Source organism: Rhinopithecus roxellana, chromosome 6, assembly GCF_007565055.1.
Source record: "Rhinopithecus roxellana isolate Shanxi Qingling chromosome 6, ASM756505v1, whole genome shotgun sequence".
In the NCBI taxonomy this organism is placed as follows: Eukaryota; Metazoa; Chordata; class Mammalia; order Primates; family Cercopithecidae; genus Rhinopithecus; species Rhinopithecus roxellana.
In genome coordinates, this window is record NC_044554.1 from 124054088 (window position 1) to 124079692 (window position 25605).

The 25605-nt window shown below is 35.8% G+C and overlaps 1 long non-coding RNA gene across 2 annotated transcripts in view; it reads left to right on the forward strand.

Moving 5' to 3' along the window:
• The window catches only part of LOC104682785, a 232296-nt gene extending 211502 nt beyond the window's left edge, over nucleotides 1-20794 (forward strand). For both annotated transcript variants that reach the window (XR_750736.2, XR_004058088.1), the window contains one exon: nucleotides 20711-20794. This is a non-coding gene — a long non-coding RNA (uncharacterized LOC104682785). The remainder of the gene's footprint in view (nucleotides 1-20710) is intronic.
• The last annotated feature ends 4811 nt before the right edge of the window (nucleotides 20795-25605 follow it).

Genomic DNA, 25605 nt, shown 5'->3' on the forward strand with positions numbered 1-25605 from the left:
GTCTAAGAGTTTGACCTTAGCCTGGACCACATACTGAGACCCTACCTTGTAAAAAAATAAATAAATAAAAATAACACGAATAAACAGTTAAAGCCTAAGTAACAATGCGTACGAAATGATGAACTAGCCTAACCCCAGGCTGCTACAAACAGAGGTGGTGTGTGAGAAAGGGCTGCATATAGTCTAGGTTTTATGCTTCTGTGCCATGGTGGTTCTTTTTTCATTCCAACTCCTAGCTACCAGCTAATCTTTACATGAAAGAAAAGTGCCCAGTTAATGTAAATTGGTACACTCTTCCTGGGAATATATTCAGCACTTTGCATCTTCCTTAAAATATTCTTATTCGGTAACTCAGAATTTCCATTTCTAGGAATTTACTCCTAAGGAAGCATTGTAGGAGAAATATAGAGGTCTAAGTTCAGAGAGTCTGGTTAAAACATTATTTTCAATAGCAAAGCAAATAATTGGAACAAATAGAGAATGGTTAAAAAAATGAAAATTCCTATGATATAGTAAATATAAAATACCAGAGCTACTTATTTAAAACCCAATGATTTGAAGAATAATTAACAACTTAGGAAAATATTCTATGATGTTAAATCCAAAAATCAAGTTATAAAATTATAATTCTAATATTAGCTCAATTAAATATCATATAGTCCATAAGCACATAAGATAACAGAAATGAAAATTCTCAAAACAGTAAGCATTTATTTGTGAGCAGTGAGATCATGGATTATGTTTGTTTTCTTCAATGTGCTTTGGTATATTTTCAAAATACAATAAACAGTTATACTTCCTTCCACAAACAGTATTGCTGTCCAATAGTATTACTTTCCAAATAAGCAAAACAAAATAAATTTGAAAAAAAATCTTTCTGCCATTCCAACATCTCAGAATTAGCTGAGAAATAACATGGTAGTCCAAGACAAAGCCCAAGCCTATAGCAATGGGGACACCACCAGAAAGACAATAAGGACCTTGCATCTAGTAAAGGACTGTGCTCACTCACTAGACTTGGTTTTTGAAAACTTCACAAGTGCCAAAGATTGTGCTAACTGCTCAAACAAAACAAACTGGTGCATATCCATGGAAGTACAATTCCACTGCCTGATAGAAGATGGTGAGGCAGATGAGTTACGGAGATAAACAGTAGATAAATTAGAAAGAAGACAGGAATGAGGACAATATGTTCTTTGGCCTTATCTGGTTATGTCTTCATGAATTCTTATTGAGAAATGACTGGAAGTTGCTATCAGAGTTTATTTGTTTTTTGTAGGCATGCTGTCTGCTAAATGTGTACCACTTGTATAGAGTCCATTGTTCAGTGCTAGCTCAGCCAATCTCATTTAGTTATCTTGATGAAGTTCATAATAGAAGAACTCTTGGATCTTATTAGAGATGGAATTCAAGCACCTGATTTCAATCATCACTGTAGTTATGATTCTAGTGCCTAAAATGAGCAAACCAGATAAACTGCCCTTCTTTGTTACTGAATAGCAAGTCCCTGCTGGGTGTGCCAAATACAGCAGCAATTGCATGCTATAACAAAAGGGTTTTAAAATCTATCTACTGCTTTTTTTTTTTTTTTTTTCTTTTTAAATCTGCTTACTGTTTAAAAGCTGGATGAAGTTATGGCAGTGTTCCCTAGAGGAAATTGAGCTTGACAACCTTTTTAAAATCCCTAGAAAGTGCTCTTTCTAACTGAACTTTGGAAACTGAAAATATATTTATCTTTCCAAACATAAAGAATATTAAAGTTAATAACCACATTTTTCCTAGAAACCACATTTCTAAGCAGGTATATCTTAAGTATTCTCACACCACACCACACCCACACACACACACACGGTAACTATGTGAGGTGATGGATATTTTAAATAGGTTGATTGTGGAAATCGTTTTACAATATATACGTATATCAAGTAATCACATTGTACACTTTAACTATATACAATTTTTGTCAATTATGCATCAATAAAGCTGGGGAATAAAAGAAAAATTAACTATTTTCTATAGAGCATGAAAAGTTATTGATGAAAATTGCCATCACCTGTTGAGTTTGCTCTCCTAACAAAGTCTAAATACTTATGTAACTGGTAGATTGATTACTTACTAAGCACACCACAGCAGTGCTGTCAGCTGTAGGGAAAAGTAATTCCACTGACTACAACCCAGCCCTAATAAGAGAGGAACTTATTCTATCTTTTACAGGATGGATGCAATAATGAAATCCCTCTTTTCACTAAAAACAGTAAACAGCTAGCAGATTTCTCATCGATTAAATGAGATATGTGGACTAAATATGAAGTTTTCAAAATTTTTGGTTATTCTAGTTGATGAGATACCTTTCATTCTAATGCAAATTTCACAGGAGCTCAACTACTAAAAATGCATAAAATTGAAGCTACTCTATTTAAAGTGGGCTTGGGTAGGGAGTAAAACTTTACCTACTTCACTAGATCAAAATAAAATACAAGTTACTCAGTTAATATCTTATGATTCTACATAGAAACTTGTTTTTCAAAATCCATGTAAACAAAAATGGAAGCCATTGCTGATAATAAAGTGATAAAAAGGAAATTTTAATAGCATTATTTGTTTACTGACTTCATTTCACTGGTTATTTTAAAACTAGGTTTTTAAAAAAGTAGGCTCAAGTTTCCTATTGGAAAACTTTTCTACAAAGCCATATTTCATCAAAAGAAAAAGGTGTGGCATTGTGGAAGGAGAGTAAGAATTGTTAAGTTCTGAATTGAGGAGGAGATAAAAAAATAATAGCTAATGAATACTGAGGACCTAGTTATGTACCAATTCAACAATTTTAAGCATTTTATATGGTTTAGCCCATTTAATTCCCATGGTAATCACATGAAATCAAATAGCCTTCGATAATATACAATTTTAAAGATGAAAAATACCAAAAAACTAAGCAATTGGATCAAGGTCATATAGTTTAGTAAGCAAAGCCTCTGGTATTTGAACTTGGAGAGTCTGGAGCTCTCTACTGATGTGGCCTTAAATAGTTCAAGGATCATATGATATTTTAATAAATAAAAAGAAAACTCCGTAGAAGTATACATAAAGTAATAATGTAAAATCATGTAGATATAAATAAAGTGCATTAAAATCTCTAGAGGCTACAGAACATATTCGCTGATGATTAGGAGGTTAAAAAATATTAGTTCTTCTTTCATGGTGACTAGTATTTACTTCTAATTTTCACCAGTTTATTAATTTTTTAAAAGAAAATATTTAACTGTACTTTTTTTTACAAAGCAGACTATTGCAAATTAGAGAATATTTTGACCCTTTTGAAGAAAACCTGCATAGAATGCTGGATTTAATGTTAATAATGCTTTATTTTCTACAATAAGTCTGTAAGTAAGTTCAAGATCATCTGCTGTGTGATCTCTTCTCTTGAAGAAAAGGAGAAAAAAAATGATAGTAGTCGCTGCAAGGTAAAGGCGTATCAATGTCCCTTTAGGAGGGCTACTCTACTTTCCTTTGAGAATATCCCCATCTTGTGGAATCTCCTACGCCCTGAGGGCACGTTATGGGAAATTCTCGTCTGCATTTCATCCAGGGGACTGGAGATTCCTTAGATAAATGTAATCCCTGATGATCTGGGCAAAAATCCCAAATTCCAAAGAGATGTCTACACCTTTTGAGTGTATGTGCCCCAAAGCTTGCCAATGAGAGAGTCCTAGAGTTGTTCAAATGGCTCCAGATTCTTTTTGAAGTCTCATCTCCTGTGTGTTCTGATTACTTTGGTTTACCAGCAGGACGACTGTTTTGCTAAATTAATGCACAAGAGATGTGAAGGAGATGAATGCCCTTCCTGTTGAGAGGCAGCAGGAGGGCTGGCTGCTGAGGCAAATGCTGTCTGTTTAAACACCTCCCATTTACAGCCTAAGTGCCCAAACCCTGTGGAAGAGTGCCTGATTCAGGAATCAAGGTTGTCAAACGAGATCACATGAACCGCTTTGACAGCTTTTCTCTCTCTCCGACTCAATGCTATTTTGTGGTTTGCAGTGGGTGTTCTTTACCATGGCATTAAATTCACAACACAAGAGGCGTAATAGTCAGGCTTCTGCTTTGAAAGAGACGAGGTTTTCTATGGAATAATTAGCCTATATCTGAAAAGAGGAGAGATAAATCAAAAACTTCAGAGTGATGAGGAAGAATGTTTTCAATTGGCCAATTCACGTTGTTTATAATAGAAGACAACCCATCCATTAAGCATCCACCATTTTAACGCTTAAGAATAAGGACAATTGATATTCTTGTTTAGAATTTCTAGTGCACATGGACAAACGTTGCGCCAGGTCAATTTTTTTTTAAGTAGCTTAAGACATAAGCCATGAAACCAATTTTGTGAGAAGAAAAATCATGTGTTTTTAAAAATGAAAAAGAATAAAGAATTAAAACATTCTCAATCTGTATTTTATTTTATGGTCCACAAGAGAGATTTATTTGATATAATAATACAGTTAGTGTTCCATCCAACAACTAGAACAAAAGGAATAAAAAATTTGAATATACACATAAAAACTCAAGATATTTAATGTGACAAGTATATATATATTTAAAATAATGCTCTTAAAATTCCTTATTGAAAACAATATAAAAACAAAAAGATGTTCATAGAAACAGAATGCATGAAACCAAATATCAAAGTTTGAGCAAATTAATATGTGAGGTAACTTTGCTAACAATGCATGATTTTCTTGTTTACAATCTACTAAAATATATTTATACCAACTGAATGGCAAAACAGGTTTAATATCAGTTGTACTTTAGCATAAACTCAGACACCTACCGATAGAGTATTACTTTCTTTTGAGCTGGTAGTGACCACAGAAACGTCAGATAATTTCTCTGAATGAAGAATTTTATTCAAGTAACACAAAACTTCCAGACACATTTTCATAATATATTTAATCATTTCTTCATGTGATATTTATAGATAATTTGAATTTTCTGGTGTAGTTACGTGGCTATATTTTATAGTAGTGAAGTCCGAGCTTTTAGTGTAACCATCACCTGGATAATGTACATTGTACCCACTAGGTAATTTTTCATCCCTCAGGATCCTCCCTCCTCCCACCCTTGAGAGTCTCCAATGTCTGTTACTCCACAACCTGTCCATGTGTACACATATTTAGCTCCCAACTATGAGAACATGCGATATTTCACTGTTTCTGAGTTATTTCACTTATATATTATGTAATATATAACACACTTCATGTAACATACATGGAAGGTATGAAACAAAGTAAAGTCAGGACACTCTACCCCATTTACGTAAATATTACCTACCCTATATACTAAAGTACCTGTGCAGTCCTCTAGTATCTTACCTCCTTGTCACCAATTATTCTGAACTATGTTTCTCTTTTTAAATTTTTAATTCACAAATAAAAATTGTCTGTATTTATCATATACAAAACAATGTTTTGAAGTATATATACATTGTAGAATGTCTAAATCCAGCTAACATATACATAACAATGCATGTGTTTCTCATTCTTAATGTTAATATTCAAGTCCACAATCCATTACTAAAAACCCTTAGGACCAGATGTATTTCAAATTCAGATTGTTTTTATCAATTTCAGAAAGATTATATAGGGCATATCTTATATATTATGGTTATTCCCAACAGAGTCTAGAGAGAATTCAGTAGTCAAACTCATCAATATATCCCAGGGCACAATGGGTGAATATTTACATCTGCTATAAACAAACACTATGAGTAGCCTTATGTTGTCTATTTTTGCCACCAAACAAGGTTGCATATAAAAACAAACTTTCACATTTCATGGCTTTATGGATTTTGGAATTGCAGCTAAAGAGCTTAGATCTGCTGTTCAATTTATCAAACTTTTCTCATTTAGTTAATCCCTTTTGCATTTTATTTAAGAAACCTTTCTACTCTGAAATAATAAAGATATTCTTTTAAATTTTTTTCTTACTTGTAAAGTTTTACCTTTCCTAATATATTTAATTTATCCAGAAATCATTTTTGTATTTGAGTGAATTCCATTTTCTTTTCTCCTCTATGGATAAATAACTATCACTGTAAAATTTATAAACTCCATATCAGTTATATATCTTATTTCTGTATATGAAGAGGTCTATTTCTGGACTCACTGTCGCACTGATCAATTTTTACCTTTGCACTAAGACCACACTATTTTAATTAGCTTAGCTTGATAGCAGGCCTGGTAGCTGGTAGGGCTATTCTCTTAACCTTATTCTTATTCATCAGGAGTATCCTGACTCTTCTTGACCCCTTGATCTTCTTTTTAAATATTATCATAAACTAGTCAGGTTCCTCAAAAACCCCTTTTGGGAGTATGATTGGATTTGCCCTGAAACTCTCATTTAATTTAAAGAAAATTGACATCTTAGCAATATTGATTTTTCTTAACTGTGAATATGGGCATCTCTCTGCATTTATTTTTTAATGTATTTCAATAACATTTTATAATTTTCTCTATACTGGCATTGCACATATTTTGTTACACTTATTCCTGAGTACATTATCATTTTTGTTTATACTGAAAATGGTGGCTTTAAAGTTTCACCTTCTATATATTGCTGGTGTTTAGAAATACAATTTTTTGTTTTTGATCTCATATCTAGTCACTTTCCTAATAAACCTATTTTTATTCTAAGAAACTATCTCTATATTCTTTGGATTTTCCATACAAACAATACTATTTGTAGATATCAGTTTTGCTGCTTCTCTTCCAGAACATTCATTTTACTTATATTTCATTGACTAGAAATTTCAGTGTAATATTGAAAAGAGCAATAGAAGGAATTATTGTCTTGTTCTTAATTTTAAAAGGAATATTTCCAAAATTTATCATTAAGAATGGTGTTTGCTGTGAAGTTTTGATAAATACTTATATTGCTAAGTTAGAAAGGGTAGTAATCATGAATGAGTGTTTAATTATACGAAACGATTTTCTGCTTTCAGTGAGATGATCAAATGATATTTTTCCTTTACAAATGTGGGGAAACATATTAATTAATTTTATGATGTTAAAATGCCTTTACATTTCTGGGATAAATCCAACTTCATCATAATGTATTATCATTTTTATACACTGCCAGATTTGATTTGTTAGTACTGTGTTTTTCATTTTGGCATTGACGTCTGTGAGTAAGATCGGACCATAATTTTTTTTTCCACATATAGTCCTTAACTGTGTTTTGGTATTAGAATATAAGTTGTGTAGAATTTCCTCTTTATCCATTACCTGAAAGAATTTGTGTGAGGTTAGAATAATCTGTTTTACTTAAAAATTCAAAGAATTCATTGATAAAATTGAACTTACTATTTTTAATATGGGGAAGTTTAAAATTACTGATCTGAATTTCCATTTCTTATTGAGTCAGTTTTAATAGGTTTTAATTTTTCTACAAATCTATCCATTTTATCTGTTTCAAATTTTTTGTTAAAAAATTATGCAAAATATTTTTTTACTTGGGCTTTGTCTTTTTGACTTAGTAAATTCTGCCACGGGATTATATGTATTACTTGTCAATTCAAATAACTTTCTTCCTTCTTTCTTCTCTTCATTATATGTTTTATATTTCATTAATTTCTCTTACTTATTATCTTTTATTCTATTTTCCTTGAATTTATTTTACTGATTCTTTGTGTAAAATCTTAAGTTGAATGACCAGCAAATTAATTTTCAGACTTTTTGTATTCTGTCGTAAGCATTAAAGGACACACACACATACTCCTTCAAAATATTCAATATTCTTGGTTTTATTTTATGTTAATTTTATTATTATTCAGCTCTAAGCATTTGTTATCCATTACCAAATGGAGAAGACTGAAATTTATTGCTTAATTTTTTATTTCTATCTTAATAATACTGAGATCTATATAACATTCTTTGAAATATATAAAGCCCTAGTCTTTAAAGCTTCAGATATAGTAGAAAACAACGTGTATTCTCTGATTGTTGGAAATACAGTTCTATACGTGCCCATTAAATCAAGCTTGTTGATAGGTTGTTCAAATTCTTCACATTATTGTTTTATTTCTTCTGATGTTCTAAAAATAAAAATATAGGGAGTTTGTGAATCTGTTAATTTTTCTTTTTTTTTTTTTTTTTTTTTTTTTTTTTTTTTGAGACGGAGTCTCGCGCTGTCACCCAGGCTGGAGTGCAGTGGCCAGATCTCAGCTCACTGCAAGCTCCGCCTCCCGGGTTCACGCCATTCTCCTGCCTCAGCCTCCCGAGTAGCTGGGACTACAGGCGCCCCCACCTCGCCCGGCTAGTTTTTTTTGTATTTTTAGTAGAGACGGGGTTTCACTGTGTTAGCCAGGAGGTCTCGATCTCCTGACCTCGTGATCCACCCATCTCAGCCTCCCAAAGTGCTGGGATTACAGGCTTGAGCCACCGCGCCCGGCCTGTGAATCTGTTAATTTTTCTAGTAGTCAGTTTCTCCTGTAGTTCTATCAATATTTTGCTTCATATATTTTGGTGTTTAGCTAGACCCATACAGGCTTAATACCATTATTCTTCTGGTGAATTGAACCTCTCACTGTTTATAAACATTTATTTTATCTTTAAAAATGCTCTGTGTTTTAAGTTTTATTTTATTCAATTTAATACAGCCACCACAGCTTGCTCGCTTGTTTTGCTTGCCTTGCTGCTTTTTCTATGTTTAAATTCACCAAACTGAGCAGTGGAATCTTTCCAGCTCCTCAGGAACTCCCTGGTGTTCCCTACCAATCACTACCCACTGCACCATTCCAGAAGGTAAACATTCACAACTTCTTTGTTTTGTGGGGGTCCTGGTTATCTTTTTTTCCATTCTTTTATGATCAGTCTCCCCAAGTTTCTATGTTTCCCTTCAACCCAGTCTGACAATTTATATCTTTAACTTTTAGCAGTTATAAATTGCTATAATTTGGGGATTAAATTTATATGTATTTATGGTATAAATAACTGGTGAATTTAATTTAATAACATTTGTTGTTCTTTGTCTAAGATTATTGTTTATAAATATTTTACATCTTTTTTTTTTTTTTTTTTTGAGACGGAGTCTCACTCTGTCGCCCAGGCTGGAGTGCAGTGGCCGGATCTCAGCTCACTACAAGCTCCGCCTCCCGGGTTCACGCCATTCTCCTGCCTCAGCCTCCCGAGTAGCTGGGACTACAGGCGCCCGCCATCTCGCCCGGCTAATTTTTTGTATTTTTTAGTAGAGACGGGGTTTCACCATGTTAGCCAGGATGGTCTCGATCTCCTGACCTCGTGATCCGCCCGTCTCGGCCTCCCAAAGTGCTGGGATTACTGGCTTGAGCCACCGCGCCCGGCCAATATTTTACATCTTTAACCTCACATCGTGGAAGCAGTCTTAGAACTGGCCATAGGACTTGCTTTACAAAATAATATTTTAGCAGATGTAACACAGCATAAGGACTGAATTATGCTTGTATGTGTCTCTGCTGTAGCCATTAGAAAAATATCCCTAGGTTAGCCAGCTGGTCCTACAAGAAGGATGAAAGATAATGTGGAGCAGATGCAAACTACCTTAGTTCAGCAGAGCCCTCAGCAAACCTAAAGATCCATAAACACAGATGCTTATTGTGTTAATCCACTGAGGTGTAGAATGATTTGTTATTAATTTGGTGGCAATAACTAAATGATATTTTCTTATTAATATACGTTTATTTGTTTTTACTCTTTTGACTTTTGTGCTTCTTATCTGTCTCACTATTGTTTCCTTTTCCCTTATGGAAAAAGAAATAATTGAAGTATCTGTCAATTTATGTGTTTTTTTCTCATTGCAATTCTTCTGTTTGTTTAGAAATTGTATGTTCTATTTCTATTTTTGAAAGACAACCTTAAAATTTTATCATGCATATTAAACAAAGTCTAAAGTCAATCTTTGTTCCTGAAAACATAAGAGCTTCATAATAATTTTATTTCAATCACTACTTCCCAGTATACATACTATTGTTTTCTGGTAGGCTAGTTGCGTATTTTTAACTCCCAAATTGGGTACTATTAAAATTAATATCTTATACAGGTTATTTTTGTATAGAGTTCTTAAAATAGCTCTGCTTTCTTTGCTTGCCACTTTTTCTTGCAGATCTTCCATCTCTCTCTATATATACACACACACATATATATATATCCTTTATAAATGAAGGTCTTAGGCCGGGCGCGGTGGCTCAAGCCTGTAATCCCAGCACTTTGGGAGGCCGAGACGGGTGGATCACGAGGTCAGGAGATCGAGACCATCCTGGCTAACACGGTGAAACCCCGTCTCTACTAAAAACTACAAAAAACTAGCCGGGCGAGGTGGCGGCGCCTGTAGTCCCAGCTACCCGGGAGGCTGAGGCAGGAGAATGGCGTGAACCCGGGAGGCGGAGCTTGCAGTGAGCGGAGATCCGGCCACAGCACTCCAGCCTGGGTGACAGAGCGAGACTCCGTCTCAAAAAAAAAATAAATAAATAAATAAATAAATAAATGAAGGTCTTTTAATCATAAATTCTGTCAGTTTTTATTTACATTAAGTATCTTTATTTTATTCTTGTTCTTAAAATCTAATTTTGAAGCATACATAGTTTTTCCCAACATATTAAAAATATTATTCTACTGTATTTTAGCATCTATTATTGAGGTTGAAAAGTCTGCTATTAGACTATTTGTTACTCCTTTATGGGTAATATGTATTCTCTCTCTCTCTGGTTGTTATCCAGAACTTTTCTTTGTCACTAAAAGTTTGCTAAAACTTTGCACAACATGAATTTATTTTTTATTCTGCTTGGGATATATTCTGATTCCCATAGGGGTGGACTTCTGTATTTTATCAAGTCTAAAATTTTTTTGCCATTGTGCCTTTAGGTATTTCCTAAAATAAATGCACATTAGTTCTTTCATTCTGTAATGTCTCCCATGACTTTTAAACTTTCTTTCATATTTTTTATCTCCTACTTCTATGCTGCTTTTAGTGGAGTTTCTTTAGGTCTGTATTTCAGTTCAGTCATTCTCTCTTTACGGCATTAACTCTGTGGTTAACATATCCATTATGCTTTTAATTTTGACTTGTTTTATATTTAGAAATTCTATGTGGATGATTTTCAAATATGCCTAGCCATTTTGACATATTCTTGTTTCAGTATTTTATTTTAAATTTGCCTTTTAAAATTTTTATATAGGTATTTACATTCCACATAAGCAAATTCTGATATTTGAAGTCCCTGTTGACAGTTACCTGTTGTTTGCTGTCCTTTCAACTTTCACTCATAGTGGCTAGTTTCCTTGGGCATTTTTACTACAAACTTGTTTTGTTGAACTTACTCTATAGAAATCCTAAGATTCTAAAATAGGAATACCGATCTCCAGGGATAGGTATGAGAGCCAGAAGATACCACTGGGCTAGGATACTTTATCCCACTTTGAGCATCTTAAATTAATATGAGAATCTGAGAATCTCAAGTTCATCTCTTTCACCTTTCTGCTAACCAAGGGCTTATTCTCTACTCCAAAACCTGATAAGAGATTTTTGACTGGAACAATCTTAACTTTTACCTATGGGTTTTTTTTCTGTTGCATATTTTGTTTTAATTTTTAATTAACATTTTGAGTTTTTTGATTTGCCATAGAGATTTCCCTTACACTTTAAGAAGAGCAGCAATCCACTAAAAATTCTGTTTGTATAATTACTGCAGGATCAATGCATTTAAATGGTTGAGAGTTCAACTACCTAGTAACCAATATTACTCCAAATATTTTCATAACATATTCTTTATAAGGATTCAAAACAATTTTATGGAGGATGGTGTAATATTATCATGAGTATCAAATAAGAAAGCTAAGTTTTAAGTGAGTTATTACTCTAAGGATACAGAATATCAAAAGTAAACATTTGTCAAAACTGAAACCTTGATGACAAAATAAAACAAATTTATCCTGGAGCTCTGACCCAAAGAATCTTTCAATGTAATGTGACATTCTTATTATATCAATATTTTGTTTATATGAAACAAACTTTATTAGAATAATATTTTATATATTTTTAAATTTGCATATCTACAACCCTTAAAAATTAAAGGTTTCCTAACTTACCATTTATAATTTTCTCAAATGTTACAAAGTTTGATCAAATGCATCAACAGGCATTAGGATTTAGTGAAAGTTTAACTTTAAAAATTATTTTTAACTATAACTTCACAGAGACTGAGATAACAAAAAGATGATTTTTTTCCCCGAATAAGCCAATGCTCAAGAGTGAATAATTTTGAAGCCAAACAGGGATTTCAGTTTCTATATGGAGCCTTAACCATAACTTCTCTGGGGAATTTTCCAAGTCTACAAAATAATACCTTAAAATAATACTTGCAAATCCATAGCACTATTCATGTGAGCCTAAGCATCATTAAGCCTTAGGTGACATATTCCATCTTGCAGACAGTGATATAGAAACACAGAAGCATTAAGTGACTTTGGCAATGCCATAGAAGGTCAACCAAAGCTGAGTCAGTAACAATATGTCTCAGAAGTATCTAAAAGGAGAATCAGTTCTAGGAGATTTTCAGGTTTAGAAGATTCTGAAATATCTTAGGAGGGTGGTTCTCCACAAAAACCATCACCAGGGAACTTGATAGAAATGCAAATTCTCAGGTTCCTCTCAGACCTACTGAAACAGAAACTCAAATGGTACTGTGTTTTGACAAACCCTTCAGGTTACTCTAGTACACCCAAAAGTTTGAGAGCTACTGCTATAGGAAAAGTAGATAAGACATGATCTTCTTTCCACCTCCCTGGACCAGTTGCAAGCTGCAATAACTATCAGAGAGGAGATGAGAAGCAGGAATTACAGACTGCAATGTCCACAGATGCTACCAGTTATGTTTCACTATGGAGATTCTTTATAGAACTAGTCCTCGATCTTGAGGCCAGGCTAGGCCAGCCTGCCATTATTTATAAAATAAGTAATTTGGTACTAATAATAAAACAATGACTTTACTATTGATGTTTATGTAAACAGCAATGAGTTGAAGGAGTTCCTTACAATAATGTCACATCGGTCAAATATATTATGGCATATTTCCCTAAATACTAAAGAAATACATTAACTTATAGCTGGAGGGCTAACCACTTAAAAACATTACCAGGTTGTCTTTTACATGCTATAGCCAACAGTGAGAAATCATTAACAAAGCATGTGCTAATAGTTTTGGAAATTAGAGATAGCTTTAATACCACCATACTTTCCCAAAATTCAGCATGTATCTATAGAATTGTCTTACGTGAACACAACTGTATGCACTCAGCTAACAACCTCCCACAGTCTTCCAATGCGAAGTAGTTTGAGTGGACAGTGCAAAACAACAAGAGGTAGGGAAGCAAGCAAGTAATGAGCTGGAAGAAACCAAATTACGCTCTATTTAGCAAGAGGAATAGAGAGCAGGGACAGAGGGTGAAAAAAAAAACTGACCTAGCCACACAGGCTGCCCCAGAAAATGTAAATGACATTAACAAGTTTAACTGCATTTCAGAAATTGGGCAGTATCATCTTAGGTGGGACAACTTCATAGGCAAGTATAGTCAAGGAAGAGAAATGACATTGACAAACACTGGGAGGGTAAGTCAGGAATCAGGAGTATAGGGGAACATACATGAGCATAGAATCACTCCCAGCGCAACATTACTAGGGTCTGAAGGATGGTTTAAGCTTAATTACACAAGAAAATTTGGGGTTTCTTGGCCAGAGATCAAGTACCAAAATAGTAAAACTTCGAAGATGTCAATGTTCGAAAAAGAAAATTAGTCCAAACCAGTATGTGAACTAAGATTCTATGGAAGGTATTGTAGAAGAAAAGAGGTATCAGCAGAGGACCCAACTGAATGCTATTAAAAATAATTTTTTAGAGGGGAAAGGAGAGAAATGAGAATGATTACAAGCAAAAGGAATTAAGTTTTTGTTATACACTCTCACAACTCTTTTTTGACTTCTCATTCCCCTCTACAAAGATGGTTCTTGTAACCCTCAGCCTCTCCCAGATTGTACATTTTCTATAAAGTACACAGTCAAAATCCGAGAGGAGCCTTCCAATTCCTGAAATTTGCATGTTGAAGTAATAACTTTCAAATATAACAGGGAGATATCTGCTTTCGGCCCTGAGTAATTGGTTTTGGACTTACCCTCCCATCACAAACAACTGTAAAGCTAGTCACTTTTATCAGATATCAGATAATAGTCTATGTAAGGGATGATCTTGGGCCTTCCTGCTTAGGAGAAGTCCCCTGGCCTCAGTAAAAAAGTACTAGAACCCAGCTAAAGAGCACTGGTCTCCATTGCTCAGGAGCTAAGGAGAAATAAATAAAAGTTCAGGGTTGCTGAGTTGACTTTAATTTGCAAGGCAAAGTATTAGAGAAGAGGAAGCTGCACAGAGGACAGAAACAGCAGAAGTTTCCATGAGTTTCTCCATAGGCTGATGGCTGAGAACTAGGATGTCTTGCACAGTGAGAACTACTAAGAAGCAAAGCAGAAAATGGCTGCAGTGGGGCTGAAAGCTGAGCAAAAATATTGGAGGCTATCAGTTCTAGGAGCTGCTGGAATTCTGGCCCAGCAAGAGTAAATGGACCTCACTCAGCATTTCAGGCACTCACATGGCTCCCAGAAAGACTGTGCCCTACGGAAAGAGTCATATCCTCGGACACTAAGGGCAGAACAGAAATAGACCCACCCTAACAAAGTTTTAAAAAGAAAAGCCTGAGAGTGTTAATGAGATATACCATAATTTGACTATCTGCCACAACAAAATAATAATCTCTAAAGGAAAATAACATTATCCAGACTCTTTACTACATAAAATCTACAGTGTCCAACATATAATAAAAATTACTAGTTATGTAAAGAAGCAGATAATTTAACACATAAGAGTTTACAGCTGTCAATAGAAAGACCTAAACATGATCCAAATGTTAGAAATAGCAAAGACTTTTAAAAAATAATTATAAATATGTTTAGAGAACTTGAGGGATGAACATGAGAATGCAGACAGAATCTCAGAAGAAAGAAAAAATTTTAGACCTGAAATGTACAATTTCTGAAATAAAAGGCTTACTGGATGTGCCAAATAGCAGATTGTACACAACAAAAAAGACCAGTGAACTTGATGCTAGGGCAACAAAAATTCTCCAGACTGTAGAAAACATGGAAAAAAGATGGAAAAAATTAGCTGTGATTTGCAATACGTATCAGCTAATCTCAGGAGAGAATACAGAGTAGTGCAAAAAGTATTTGAAGAAATAATGCAAACATTTTCCCAAATTTGAGAAATATGTCAGCTTCAGGGAGCTAAAAAAATCCTTACACTAGATAAATACAAAGAAAATCATTCCTAAGCATATCATAAACTGCTGAGAACAAAGACAATGAATTTAACATACAGACAAAGAATGATGAGAAAGAGTATCTTAGAGAGAAAAAGTGAAATTGACTGGGACTAAAGTGAAATGATGCATCAGTGTAGAGGACTATGTGCTTGCAAACCAAGCAGGGCCTTCCCCTAAGTCCTGCTCTTGCAAATGAAGCAGGGCATTCCTCCCCTGCAAACAGGGAGGACAAAGGTGCCTACAAGACTGGCCTCAGTTGCAAATAGCAGACCCTGGGGGCTTGTTTATATGTAAACATCTTGGAAATCCAGAAAGTCAGGGAAAGGTCAGAAAAACAACAATGTGTCTTGTGACTTGGTAACATTCCACAAACGACGGTATAAAATAAAGCAGAGCGTGTCGTTTGGCGCGGCCGCCATGTTTGTCTTGTCTTGTGTTGTCTTGTGTGTTCATTCCTTTGTTTAGGAAACACACGGACCCCAACACATCAGAATTCCAGAAACCATCATTAGGCTTTACATACATTTCATATCCTCACTCACGAAAAAAATCATAAAATCCCCTGTGGTGACTGGGTTTACAGACTGAGGTCACCCATTATCACTTTCTGTTTTTATGAAATTTGGAACCAGAGCGTTACACATTTGAAACTAGTGTATACATATTCCAGCCCAAAAAGCAAATCGTGTTCTACAGCAATATTCCCAGAGCATATCAAACTAGTTTAATAACCTCAATCTCTATCACCATGTCACAATATAACTAAAAACTCTCAAGGACAGGAATTTGGGGATTGGTTTACAGAGGGCCACTCTTGTAGTTTTCCTCCTTGTGGCTGGAGGTATGCAGCAGATTAACTGCCTTGAGCTGGAAGGAGATTCCCAAATAGTATGAAAAAAGGAGGCCAGAGATTCCTTGTGCTAATAAGGAAACCCATTATAGCTGCTAGTGATGGAACTTGTCTTTGTGAATCAGGTCTTAGGGGTGGGATGATACTGCTGCAGTTAATGATACTGACACTGATACAGAGTCCTGCCAGTGTACGGCAGTTCTTCATGGTACCCTCCATTTTTTTCTTTCTTTTTTTTTCTTTTTTTCCTTTAAAGACAGAGTCTTGCTCTATTGCCCAGGCTGGAGTGTAGTGGCGTGATCTCGGCTCACTGCAACCTCCACCTCCAGGGTTCAAGAGATTCTCCTTCCTCGGCCTCCCGAGTAGCTGGGACTACAGGCACATGCCAACATACCTGCCTAATGTTTGTATTTTTAGTAGAGATGGGGTTTCACTATGTTGGCCAGGCTGGTCTCAAACTCCTGACCTCATGATCCATCTGCCGTGGCCTCCCAAAGTGCTGGGACGGTGCCTTCTATTTCATCAAAGTGGATCTCACTTCACTGAACTAGGCTCCAATGTTTTCATCTTTTAATTTGATTCTACAGCTACCTCTCCACAGTGTAAGACTGGTGAAGCACAAATGCCAGTATTTGTAGCAGTGCCATATGAAGCCTTTTTGTACCCTGAGGCAAAAGGAAAAATGTACACCTATATAGACATGTATCAGCATATGTTTTCATATTTTGAACCAAGGGGAACATAGTAATAAAACTTGTACAATCAAAAAAATATAAGAATATCTAAAGCCCTACTTTTTTTTTTAAATTATACTTTAAGTTCTAGGGTACATGTGCACAACATGCAGGTTTGTTACATATGTATACATGTGCCATGTTGTTGTGCTGTACCCGTTAACTCATCATTTACATTAGGTATCTCCCTAATGCTATCCCTCCTCCCTCCCCTGACCCACGACAGGCTCCAGTGTGTGATGTTCCCCACCCTGTATCCAAGTGTCCTCATTGTTCAATTCCCACCTATGAGTGAGAACATGTGGTATTTGGTTTTCTGTCCTTGCAATAGTTTGCTCAGAATGATGGTTTCCAGCTTCATCCATGTCCCTACAAAGGACATGAACGCATCCTTTTTCATGGCTGCATAGTATTCCATGGTGTATATGTGGCACACTATTGTTAACCCTCAGCTGTGTGCTGATGGAAGTAACTGGCCCCTTCACATATTAATGTAAGGCCATAAAGCAAGCAAATAACAGCTTGTCTTATGTTAAAATTTTGATATGTTCACCATATATTTTCTACATATATTTTGATTTATTTTAATATTGCTTTAAAATAATATTAAGTTTGATTACTGAGTTTTGGTGTCCCCTTAGATTTTGCACCTGGGAAAAATACCTCACTTACCTCACCCTAATCCCATCCCTGGAGATCGTTGTCTCAGAGACCAAGTGCTTGCATCCCTGCCTAATAACCCACTGTAGTCCTTGATTCCCATGGTAGGTAGAATAAAGGTCCCCCAAAGATATCCACACTCTAATATTAGAATCTATGAATTTGAATACTTTATGTAACAAACTCTGCAGTTATGATTAAGGTGAAGGACCTAAGATGGGGAGATTATCTTAGAGTATTCAGGTGGACCCAATCTAATCAAATGAGTCCTTTAAGGAAGAGAGCTCTTTCTAGCTGCAGAGAACCAGAGAGATAGTAGAAGAACTCAATTTGCCTTTGTAGGCTTTGAAGATGGAAGCAGGGGCTTTGCCTCAAGGAGTGCAGGAGGTCTTCAGAATCTGCAAAAGGCAGATAAATCTCCAGAAAGGAACATAGCCTTATGCCTTGATTTTAGCCTAGTAAGAACCACATTGAACTTCTGCCCTACAGAGCTGTAAGATAATAATTTTGTGGACTTTTAAGCTACTAAATGTGTGGTACTTTGTTATAGCAGCAATGGGAAACAGATACAACCCCTTCTCTCTATATGAATTGCTCATCTCTGCCTCTGGGACTCAGGACCACCTGGATTTGTTCCCCAACAGGGTTTTATATCTTCTTCTAATCTCTAGGAGAAGAATTTGGCATGTTGGTACCTTTTAATTCCCAAAAGAGGTTCACTTCAAATTTTCCAAACCCTTTCTCCAGAAACCTTCAAATTCCTCAAATCAACAGCTTCCCTGCAAGGAAAACAACACCACAAAAAATATTCACATTTTGGAGATCCTGCTATATAGCATTTTCTCTAACAGAAACATTCTCAGAGTTTCTTTGAATTATATTCCTTTAATTTCTAGATGGGTTTATGAGTTATTTAGTCAACTGGAATGCCATAGAAGGCACACGGTGGGCAAGGAATGGGGGCAGTGGGCATAGGATTCATGTGTGACTCACATGAGTTCATTTTATGACTGCATCCCCACATGAACAACCTGGTCTTTTCCTTTAAAATTAAAATATTACCTTTCTTACAGAATCAGTTTAAACCCTGACACTTCATCTCTCAGACAAGATCAACTTAGAGACTGGAGCAGAAACACACCTGAAGTGGTCAGGCTTGGGTGGACTTAACAGAGAATGGTTAGAGAAGGGAGAAGAGACAAAGGAATTAAGAGAGTTGATGCAGCAGGAGATGGGGTGGACTGCAGGAAGCAGGTTAGATCATGAATAACTTAGAACATCACTCCTACAGTTCAACCCTTCAGGCCTAAAAGATCTGAATTAAAAAGTGGGCTCAGTAAAAGTCTAACTGCTCATATAGTCTTTCAACCTAAGAGAAGGGGGAAACTTTAAAACCCTAAATATTATCTATTGCCATATTTGGTGTTAAGTTCATTCATGAATCGCTCAGGTCACTGTTAGAATGATTATTACTAAACTTTAAAACATAAAACGTGTTACATCAAACTAAAATTTTGCCCAAGAAAGCCTCCGTACTCACATACTTGAGTTCTTAACATATGAACTACATAAGTACATAGACAAACTGAAAACGTAACTTCAGAGTGGGCTTTTGTAACAATAGCTGAGTCTCAGCCAATCACAGAAGTCATACTGAACCACTCATAGGCAGCCAACCATGCAAACCTCGTTCAAATAAGGCAAACCTAGAGCTGTAACCAATCCAGCGTTTCCATACCTCACTTCCATTTTCTGTACGTTACTCCCCTTTTTCTGTCCATAAATCTTATCTGACCATGCCACAGCCCTGGAGTCTGTTTTGATTCTTGGGGCAGCCCAAACCATAAACTGTTTGTTTCTTTTTCCTTGCTTAAATTGTTAAATTCAATTTGTCTAAAGTTTTTATTTTAACAAATGCATCCACAGATTCAGTTTTCCAACTGCATGTCTAGGTAGAAAATGGAAAGAACAGAAACAGTTTTAACCAGAAATCATTTGATTTTTAAAAAGGTCTAATAAACATGGCCATAGAACAGTATCTACAAATTATAAGGGATGGTTTTTCATAACAGAAAATTATATAATGTTGGCTTGATGCAAGCAATTTAGCAGATTGGTTCAAATTTGTCATCTGCACTTTCTAGTTTTAGTGGTTCTCAAATATATACTCATATCCATATGCAAATAAATATTAAGAGTCATCAACAGCTTCTTTGTAATCTACAGTATTTTTTCTTTAGCTTAAGAACAGGGTCAGAACATTTAGCAAAATCCGAACTATTAACTAACCGATACTATATCAATATCCTATAGCTCTTTTACTTAAGTGACAATCTTTTCATTTCAATACCTAGAGTCTGAAATAATATCTACGAAAACCCAGAAGTGGTGTGTCCAAAAATTAAACAATACTTTTTAAAAGCTCTCAGATTAAAAGGAAATTAATTCCTTGCACTTTTGTCAAGTTTCAATCCACATTCCCAAGAAAGGGCAGGGATTCCTTTGGAGTCCTCAGCAAATACATTTCTTCCAGCCTCTGACTATGGAGAGCAGTTGTGATTCCCAAGGCAACTCAGCATTGCCAAGAAAAACCTGTGCCTCTCATAAATATATGAGCCCTCATTCGCAACTCAATAATAAATAAGCAACTTTGCCTTGGCTGGGAGAAAACAAGGCTAATCTCGGTGGAATTGAATATCAGAAACGAAAGCTATAAATCGTCATTGTTCTTAAATTATTCAACAATTGATCTTCTTCCACACACTTAACAGAAAAACTATGTCGATAAGGTATAAAACAAAATAAAACTTAATACAGTCTTACAAAACATACAAACTCCTGTTAGCAGGTATTTTTTCACACTCAATGTATCACACTCTCCCAAGTTTGTTTGAAGAAACTATGCACAACAAAGCACTTTTTTATCTTTTGACAAATCAATAAAAACAATATAACCCAGCAATTATAATGTACATGTATATGTTGGATATAAAAGGTTCATGCACATTTTTAATGGCTTTTTTCTTGTCTTCATCTTATTTTTTTTAATCCATTCTATTTCTTTTGAATTCTATTAACAGGACTGGAGATCCATTTAACTGGAAACTTGGACCTGGGGTTCCATTTAATTGGGCACCAGCTCTGCACCAAAACACATATGGAACAAATTATTCTACCTTTTAAATCATAGCAATGTATAAATCTGGAAGAAAATGATGCCTTTTCTGACCCAGGAATCCTTTCCCAGAGCTTACAAAAAAAAAAAAAAAAAGAAGAGCCACTTTTTAAAAAATTATTGAAAAAATGTTCTAATATGTCTTCAGAATTTTTGAAAACTTATTTCCATGGAATGACAGCTCAATCACATATGGAGATTTCATTAACCTGATTTAACAAGAATTCCTGTTCAGAAGAGTTTAGTGCTGAGCAAACTGGTCACCAACTTCAAGAGTCTTACACTTTAAAGATACAATAAAATATATTCAAACATATATTCTTTTTTCTGAAATGTGTTGATAGTATATTAATACAACTAGTTATATCTCTAGGATGCCAAGTAATGTCAAGAAAAAATTGCTCTGGACAAAGTTAAATGAGCAAGGAAGACTTTATGCAAGCTGTTTTAATAGGGGACAGAGACAATTGTCAAGAAGACAATAACTCTTCTTGAAAGTCTAAAATGTAGCAAAGCTGAGGGGAACTTTAAGGCTGTCTTGGTCAATAAACAAGAAAAGGGAAACTAACACTGAAAAAGAAGTTACTTTTGAGCAATATTTTAATAAAAGAAAAGCACACAGCTTCCTTGAAAGGAAGGGGAAGCTGTCTGAAGCTGAGGTGGTGCTCTGCCAGGAGCAAGCTGACAAGTCTCACTCGAGTACTGGCCAACAGAGCTTGGGGGCTGGAGCAGGAGCCTGAGCTGGGATGAGGCTGGCCATTCATTCCAGGAAACCAGGGGGTGGAGGGCCTTGATGCCTGTGATTAAGAGTGTTAATTTGGCTTGAGAGGTAATTGGGCATTGGCACAGGACTCAGAAAGGGGAAATAATGCAATCAAAGAGGCCTGAGGAAGATGCTTGTGACACCTGTGAGGGAATTGAGGCTACAGAGACTGAGGCGGGAAGACCAATAAGGAGGTCATTATCCTGCTGCCTGTACCATTAGAGTGCTCCATCTCCCCACTAATCCCCACTCTGTCACTTTTTCTTCAGTGAAGCACTTCTCCTGTCTCTCTCCTTAATTATCTTTTCACAATCCAGTCCCTATGACCACTCTTTAAAAAATCAAACTGCCCTTCTTGTTTCTTTGAAATCTCTCCAGAAAGTACACTTGAACCATAAGATTTAAGATGTAATTAAATCATCAGATCTTTGAGGCAGAGATGTGAAGCAATAATTAAGACAATTTCCTAAGTTTGCCTGATCATAAGACCCAAGTAGGGATGTTTAAAACATGTGTTTAATTTCTTTTTTTTTTTTTTGAGACGGAGTTTTGCTCTTTGTCGTCCGAGCTGGAGTGCAATGGTGCGATCTCAGCTCACTGCAACCTCCACCTCCTGGGTTCAAGCGATTCTCCTGCCTCAGCCTCCCGAGTAGCTGAGATTACAGGCCACCACACCCAGCTAATTTTGTATTCTTAGTAGAGATGGGGTTTCACCATGTTGGTCAGTCTGGTCTCGAAATCTGGACCTCAGATGATCCACCCACCTCAGCCTCCCAAAGTGCTGAGATTACAGGCATGAGCCACTGCACCCGGCCAGGGGTTTTCTTTAAGCATAACTTCCTAGGCTCCACTTTACACTCACTGAAACAGTATTGTCCAGTAGAGGGGTACAGCAACTTGTCTTTTCAGGAGAGTACCCCAAATGATAGCTATGATCTGACAGTTAGGCAATGAGTTAGTAGCTGGCAATGTCATGAGACTTCATGAAAGGGGTGAGTTTTTAATGAGTTGATTTTAAACTACTTTCCTCTCCGTTCTGGTTCCTGATGGCACTAGTATATCAGGCTAATGGTGAATGCCTAAAGAATGATGTTGCCTGGAAAACTGGTAAAACCAGATTAAAGTATGCTCCTGCCTACCACTGGCTTGGTTAAATGAACGTAATCAGAAAAGAGGAATCCGCGGAAATGTGAGAAAAACTACACAAAGCAACAACATTGGGGGATGAACCAGAAGCTGACCATGAAAATGAGACTCTAGACACACAGTCACTCAAGTGTTTTTTCAAAACTGAACTTCCATATCTCTTTGGCCCTATCCTAGTATGGAAGGATTATAGTAGATAAACCTCTGAATGAGAAAATGAATATTATGCTGTACGGATTCTGCCAGTTTATACAGCTGTGGACCAAGTGAATCAACAGTGATGTGCCTTTAAAAATTGAACAAACGGGCCGGGCCCAGCACTTTGGGAGGCCGAGACGGGCGGATCACGAGGTCAGGAGATCAAGACCATCCTGGCTAACACGGTGAAACCCCGTCTCTACTAAAAAATACAAAAAACTAGCCGGGCGAGGTGGCGGGCGCCTGTAGTCCCAGCTACTGGGGAGGCTGAGGCAGGAGAATGGCGTGAACCCAGGAGGCGGAGCTTGCAGTGAGCTGAGATCCGGCCACTGCACTCCAGCCTGGGCGGCAGAGCGAGACTCCGTCTCAAAAAAAAAAAAAAAAAAAAAAAAAAAAATTGAACAAACATAAAACAAAGTGTCTTCAGGAAATAATATTTAACCTGCAGGTTTAACTAGCCCCCCCATTTTCCCCATGAAAAAGAGCCATAAAATATGTATCTGGAAACTTCATGGAAGCCAGTTAAAGGAATTTGAAGGAAAAGCTGAAGGAATCACATGGAGTCATGCATGAAACGATGGGACTGCCTAGTGTCATCTGAATTTTTCCACTCTAGGGTTTCTCATCACCCAGTTTCCTCTTGCCTATGGTGTATGACTAGTGACGGAGCAGAGGGCTGGGTAGGAAAAAAACATCCATTTCTATTTGGGATTTGGAGTTTGGGTGGAAGTAGAACAAGATAACAACTGTCACCAGGATCTATTATCTTCTGGTAAGCTCTGGAAGGACCTGGTGCTCATCTGACTGTTCCTAGATCCTTCTTATCAAGACTGTTATTCAGCTAATCCAGATGTCCTGCTGAAATTGATTATTTTTTTCAACCTAGTGTCTTCTTTTGATCAAAACCCTTACCTAATTTTCAAACAGAACCAAAATGATAACCAGTCTCTGCAAAACTTTTCGTGTCAAAAGTTCTTATTCTCTAAGCACTTGGGGGAATTATTTGTACAAGGTTCACGCACAGATCTACATGCCCTAGGCTAACAATAGCTAGAGAGCCTTTAAGATATTTAATTTGCTTTCCACATGCAATGAAAATAACGTTTTTTAAACATATTTTCCTCTTTTATTGAAAGTATTATTCTGAAAAAAAGACAAAGGAAACTTATAGGTAGAAAAAGCAAATAGTACAGAAAAAAAGAAACGCTAGAGAAAACAGGGTTTCAGTACTACAATTCAGTATAGATAAATTCTAGAAAATATTTTTAAGACAGTTTGAATATGGATACACCAGAAAGAGAAAGAAACAATAGAATTAGCAAGAATGGTGAAAGAAGAAAAAAAAAAATGTGTCTTTTGCATAATATGCTCATTTATCACAATACCTTCTGATCCCTTGTAAGGATTCCATGTCCTCTTCAATGCCTTGATGCTAATAGATCCTAAATGCTAACCTAGAAGGCAGACTTTACTCAAACCTTTGCTTTTGGTAGCATAATTCTCTATTAAAGCAAATATAATGTTTGATTATATTTTTAATAAGCCACTATATACCTTGATTTTGAAACATACTTATAAAAAAGTCACAAGCAAAATTAAAATGAAGGTGACAAACTTGAAAAAATATTTTTTAAATTAATAAATACAGATATCCTTAATATAGAAAGAGTTAATTATTAAGAAATGTTGTTATGATTCTGGTCAAAATACAGACATGAGCAGATAATACTCAGAAGAAAACTACCAGTGACCTGTTCAATCTTATAGTAATTTACAAATTAAAAAATGAAATACAATTCTTTAGCGATAATATTCAAGACTGGTCATAATATTCAACATATAGAGATAGGCTTTCTATTTCATACCTAGTAAAAGTTTAAATAAGTATAATTTTTGTGAAAAGTTATTTGTAATATACCCTGAAATGTAGAGCTTTCAGCTTAGTAGTTAAACTACTACTAGAATGTTATTAAGCACAATAAGGGCTATGAAATAATACACTCACAAGAGTAGTTATTACAGAACTATTTGTAGTAATGAAAAACAGAAGTAACCTATTTTTCATGAGGAAAGTTTTTAAAATGAGTTTGTAGAAGATTTAATAAATTGGAGAAATATATGATATTGTTTACACAAGTAAATACAGTTTTAAATGTATACCCCCATATAGTTATGAATCTAATTATGTGTTTTAAACTATATTTACCAGGATCTGTTTCTTTGTGAATATGTACTTTGGAAATCCGCAAGTGTTTGAATATTTCAGTGGCATTTAATTTCCCCCCAAATTCAGTTTTTACAGTGCTTGGAACTTATTACACGGATGTGTGCATAATGTGTGTGTTTGTTTTTGTATTTTTTTAACTCATTTAATCACAGGGCCAAGTCATTGCCAGATTCCATTATCTATTTTTAATTGGTCTAAAACTTTGATTTTCAAATAAATAAGCACTACTTTATCATACCCTTTGAAACAACCAGGTGGGAGGGGGTCTCGAAAAACCTCCAACTAGCCTGGACCCTGGGGTGGAGCCTCAGGAAGTTCATGCCATTTTCAGCCAGGAGGAGTCAGGCCTCTCCTCTTTCTGTGTGGACCTGGGATTCGAACAGCCAGGCAGGAAGTGCTCTACCAGGGACTCTGGCCTACCAAGAATCCCTGTTTCCCCTTTTTCTTCCTTTTCACCCAATAAAAC